Source organism: Bos indicus x Bos taurus, chromosome X, assembly GCF_003369695.1.
Source record: "Bos indicus x Bos taurus breed Angus x Brahman F1 hybrid chromosome X, Bos_hybrid_MaternalHap_v2.0, whole genome shotgun sequence".
NCBI lineage: Eukaryota > Metazoa > Chordata > Mammalia > Artiodactyla > Bovidae > Bos > Bos indicus x Bos taurus.
Genome location: NC_040105.1, coordinates 107,457,679 through 107,463,772, shown reverse-complemented (window position 1 = coordinate 107,463,772; position 6,094 = coordinate 107,457,679).

Below are 6,094 nucleotides of genomic sequence, written 5' to 3'. Positions count from 1 at the left end.
TCTCCGACCACAGGAAAGGGCACAGTAAGGTCCAGGCACCTGAAGAACCTCAGAACAGCCCTCAGGAGGAGGCACAGAGCTGCAAGGGGTGCAGTGAGATGACCATATGGGCTCTTGCACGTGGACCTCCGTTCCCTGTCCCCCTGCATGGGACCACCACCTGCTCCGGTCATGTCTCTCCAGGAGTCTCTTGAGGGCACCCTTGACTTCCTTATTCCTCGGACTATAGATCATAGGGTAGAGCATGGGAGTGATGTTGGTGTAGATTAAGGACACAGTTTTGTCCTGTTCTGGGGTGTAGCATGACCTGGGGCGAATGTAGATGAATATTGCACAGCCGTAGTGCAGAAGGGAGACCAGTAGGTGCCCAGCACAGGTGGAGAAGGCTTTGTTCCTGCCCTTAGCCAAGTGGATTCTGAGGATGGCAGTGATAATGAACCCATAGGAGAGCAGGATCAGCAGGAAGGGAATCAACAGGATGAGCAGGCAAACAAGGAAGAACCACTCTCTCCTTTTAAGTCTGATATGTAGTACTTTCATTGCAATTCAGCTTCAAATATTTCACAATGTCTCCTCTATTACTGGCACTTTACCAGTGAGTTATTCAGGAGTGCATTTTAAGGTCCCAAATGTATGTTTGTTTGACTTTATCATTTTAATGTTGCTTCAAATTTAATTGAATAATTGTCAGAGAACGTAGTCTGTATGGTGTTGATTCTTTGAAATTTGTGCAAATATCTTTCATCACATAGTATGTGGTCTATTTTTGTAATTGTCCCCTGTGCAATTAGGAAAAAATCTTTATCTCTAGTGGATGCAGGGTTTTTACATGACTTTCAGATTGTTGTTTAAATCCTCTGTGTCCTTACCAATATTTTGTGTTTGGTCCATTTCTGGTAGAAGTGGGTTAAATGTACTATGATTTGCATTCTTTTTGTGAGTAAAACTGTTTATTTACTTGCCTTTTAAATTAAAAAATTATACAAATGTGATCATATTAAACATTCTGCAGGTTTTTTTTGTAGTTAGTAAAAGTTTACTGTGCACACAGTAAGACAGCTTGCAAAAAGACAGCTTGCAAACCAGAAGCACTCAAAACATGAAACAAGGCTCAGGGGTATATTGTTATAAGGCAACTTATGTAGTGAGGAAATTCTTCACAATGGTTGGTTATAATATTAGGATTTTTAGTTCGGTTCAGTTGCTCAGTCATATCCAGCTCCGCAACCCATGGACTGCAGTATGCCAGTCTTCCCTGTTCGTCACCAACATCCAGAGCTTGCTCAAATTCATCTCCATCGAGTCAGTGATGCCATCCAACCATCTCATCCTCTGTCATCCCCTTCTCCTCCAGCCTTCAGTCTTTTCCAGCATCAGGGTCTTTTCTAATGAGCCAGTTCTTCACATCAAGTGGCCAAAGTATTAGAGTTTCAGCTTCAGCATTAGTAATTCCAGTGAATATTCAGGACTGATTTACTTTAGGATTGACTGGTTGGATCTCCTTGCAGTCTAAGGGACTTTCAAGAGTCTTCTCTAACACCATAGTTCAAAACCATCAACTCTTTGGTGCTCAGCTTTCTTTATGGTCCAACTCTCATATCCATACATGACTGCTTGAAAAACCATAGCTTTGACTGGACAGACCTTTGTTGGCAAAGTAATATCTCTGCTTTTTTAATATATTGTCTAGGTTAGTCATAACTTTTTTTCCAAGGAGCAAGCGTCTTTTAATTTCACGGCTGCAGTCACCATCTGCAGTGATTTTGGAGCCCAAGAAAATAAAGTCTTTCACTCTTTCTATTGTTTCCCCATCTATTTGTCATGAAGTGATGGGACTGGATGCCATGATCTTAGTTTTCTGAATGTTGAGCTATAAGCCACCTTTTTCACTCTCTTCTTTCACTTTCATCAAGTGGCTCTTTAGTTCTTCTTTCTGCCATAAGGGTGGTGTTCTCTGCATATCTGAGGTTATTGATATTTCTCCCGGGAATCTTGATTCCAGATTGTGCTTCATCCAGCCCGGCATTTTGCATGATGTACTCTGCATATAAGTTAAATAAGCAAGGTGGTAATATACAGACTTGATGTACACATTTCCCATTTTGGAACCAGTCTGTTGTTCCATGTCCAGTTCTAATTGTTGCTTCGTGACCTGCATACAGATTTCTCAAGAGGTAGGTCAGGTTGTCTGGTAATCCCAAGTCTTTAAGTATTTTCCACAGTTTATTGTAATCCACACAGTCAAAGGCTTTAGCATAGTCAATGAAGCAGATGTAGATTTTTTTTCTGGAATTCTCTTGCATTTTCTATGATCCAGCAAATGTTGGCAATTTGATCTCTGGTTCCTCTGCCTTTTCTAAATCCAGCTTGAACATCTTGAAGTTCTTGGTTCACATACTTTTGAAGCCTCACTTGGAGAATTTTGAGTGTTACTTGGATGGCATGTGAGATGAGTGCAATTGTGCGGTAGTTTGAGCATTCTTTGGCATTGCATTTTTTTGGGATTGGAATGAAAACTGACCTTTTCCAGTCCTGTGGCCACTGCTGAATTTTCTAAATTTGCTGGTATATTGAGTTTAGCACTTTCACAGCATCCAATCTTTTAGGATTGGAAATAATTCAACTGGAATGCCATCACCTCCACTAGCTTAGTTCGTAGTGATGCTTCCTAAGGCCCACTTGACTTCTGACTCCAGAATGTCTGGCTCTAGGTGAGTGATCACACCATCATGGCTATCTGGGTCATGAAGATCTTTTTTGTACAGTTTTTCTGTGTATTCTTGCCACCTCTTCTTAATATCTTCTGCTTCTGTTACATCCATACTGTTCCTGTCCTTTATTGTGCCCATCTTTGCATGTAATGTTCCCTTGGTATCTCTAATTTTCTTGAGGAGATATCTAGTCTTTCCCATTCTATTGTTTTTCACTATTTATTTGCATTGATCAAGGGGAAGGCTCTCTTATCTCTCCTTGCTATTCTTTGGAACTCTGCATTCATATGGGTATATCTTTCTTTTCTCCTTTGCCTTTAGCTTCTCTTTTCTCAGCTATTTGTAAGGCCTCCTCAGACAACCATTTTGCCTTTTTGCATTTCTTTTTCTTGGGGATGGTCTTGATCACTGCCTCCTGTACAGTGTCACAAGCCTCTGGTCACAATTCTTCAGACACTCTGTATATCAAATCGAATCCCTTGAATCTATTTCTCACTTCCACTGTATAATTGTAAGGGATTTGATTTAGGTAATACCTGAATGGTCTATTGGTTTTCCCTATTTTCTTCAATTAAATCTGAAATTGGCAATAAGGATTTCATGATCCAAGCCACAGTCAGTTCCCTGTCTTGTTTTAGCTGACTGTATAGAGCTTCTCCATCTTTGGCTGCAAAGAATATAATCAATCTGATTTTGGTATTGACCATCCGGTGATGTCCATGTGTAGAGTCATCTCTTGTATTGTTGGAAGAGGGTATTTGCTATGACCAGTGTGTTCTCTTGGCAAAACTCTGTTAGCATTTGAAATGCTTCATTTTGTATTTCAAGGCCAAACTTGTCTGTTACCCCAGATATCTCTTGACTTCCTAATTTTGCATTCTGGTCCCCTATGATGAAAAGAACATCTTTTGGGGGGATGTTACTTCTAGAAGCTCTTGCATGTCTTTATAGGACCTTTCAACTTCAGCTTCTTCAGCATTAGAATTTGGGGCATAGAGTAGGATTACTGTGATATTGAATGGTTTGCCTTGGAAATGAACAGAGGTCATTCTTTCACTTTTGAGATTGAACCCAAGTACTGCATTTTTAACTCTTTTGTTGACTATAAAGGCTACTCCATTTCTTAAGGAATTCTTGCCCACAGTAGTAGTATATAATGGTCATCTGAATTAAATTCGCCCATTCCAGTACATTTTAGTTCACTGATTCCTAAAGAGTCAATGTTCACTCTTGCCAGAATTTTCAGTAGTTACAGCATATCAACCATGGGAAAGGGTTTAGGTTTTGCTCATTATTTCCAGAGCTTTAAGCAAGAAATGATCCAAGTCAGAGTAGTCTCCCCCAAATGACCTATATTAAACTTTACTTCAATGACTAAACTGGTTTTGTCTGTTCAGGGATTTTTGAGGCTGGGATCCTTTCGTTGTTGTTTAATTGAAATAGAATTAACTTACAATGCTGCATTCATTTCAAGAGTATAACACAGTGATTCAGATAGATAAATAGATTCTTTTTCAGATTCTTTTCTAATATAGGTTTTTACAAGATATAGAGTGGAATTCCCTATGCTATACAGTAGGTCCTTGTTGTCTGTTGTACATATGGTAGTGCGTATGTATCCCAAACTTCTACTTTATAACCTTCATCCCCTTTGGTAACTCTAGGTTTGTTTTCTATCTCTATGAGTCTGTTTCTGTCTTGTAAATAAGTTCATTTGCACCATATTTTGGATTCCACATATAAGTGATATCATATCATATTTGTCTTTCTTACAGTGCAGATTTTTAGCTTCTTTTTTTCTTTTGGCAGCTTCCTGCCACACTGCCCCACCCACTTCCTTTCCACCTCCTCATCACCCCTCCCACTCCACCCACAGGTGACTTATGTCAACAACTCAGTTCATGTCCTTTAATATAACCAAATACAGACAATCTGTCTATGTACACTTATATATATATATAGAAAAAATTTTCCCATTTGTGTTTCACAAAGTTGGGCTCACATTATACACATTTTGGGCCGCCTCTTATTCCTCACTTAGTAACCAACATCCATCTTTCCCAATTAATTGTCATAACTCTGGATCATTCTTTTTAATGCCCACATAATAATTGCAGGTGTTGATTGAACTGTTTCCCTCTGTTGGCTATTCACCTTATTTCCAGTTTTTTTCACCACTATGAGAAAAGTAGCAATAAACATTCTTTTCACATATAGACCAGATGTGCAGATTAATTGCCAACATTTAAAAGACCAGCAACTCTTAATGTTGATGGGGATGTATTCTGGGAAACTTATTCTGGTCTATTTCAGGTGGAAATGGAAGGGACACAGCCTTTTTGGAAACCAGTTGGGCAATATTTTTTTTTTTCCTTTCTGGGAATCATTACCAGAGAATAAGAATAGCCTCTCTGCTAAGTCAGCACTGATGCACAGCAGAGGGATAAAGAGAGTCAAAGAGCTGTGAACATATAGTTAATGGCAGTTAACAGCCAGAGAAGGACAGAGAAATAAGCCTGGCATGGTGCAGTCTATGCGGTCATGAAGAGTCAGACACAACTTGGTGACTGAATAAGAGCCAGAGAACCTGGTTGGGAGAGGGCAGTGGGGGAGAGGGGCCTTTCCTACAAAGCTCAGGTCAGGGATTTATTGAGAAAATCTGACACTCTGAAATATGAGATTGTTCTACATGGGGGGATGTCCCTGAGGCTGTTGCCTCTGCAGAACCCCCTGGGCTCTCTGAATGGCAGGGGGTCCTTCATTTACCCAGCAGAGCTAGGGAAGACACAGAGGAGAAGCCATGTGAAGGTGCAGAGATTGGAGTCATGAAGCCACAAGCCAAAGAACACCTTGGTTGGAAGGTGGAAGCTGTAAAACAAGGAAGGATCCTCCCCTACAGTCCCTGGAAGGAGCCCAACCCTGCCAACACTCTGAGTTTGGACTTCTGGCTCCCAGAATACCAAGAGGATAAATTTCTGTTGTTTTAAACCACTCAGTTTGTGGTAATGTGTTCTGCTTAGTTGCTCAATTGTGTCCAACTCTTTGTGACCCCATGGACTGTAGCCTGCCAGGCTTTTCTGTCCATGGGGATTCTCCAGGCAAGAATTCTGGAGTGGATTTCCATGCCCTCCTCCCAACCCAGGGATTGAACCCAGGTCTCCCACATTGCAGGCAGATTCTTTATCATTTGATTCTTCCCCCACCAGGGAAGTGTTGAGGTCCTTTAATGGACCGGAATCTGGTGGTCTGGAGTTGACGATAAGAAAGTAAAGGAGAGAAAGAGGCTGATATTCCTTGGTTTATGCAGAAAGCCAATAAAGCCCCTTGCACGGGGCTTGCTCTGTTCACGGAGGCCTCAGGCGCCCTCTCGATGGGGTGAAGGT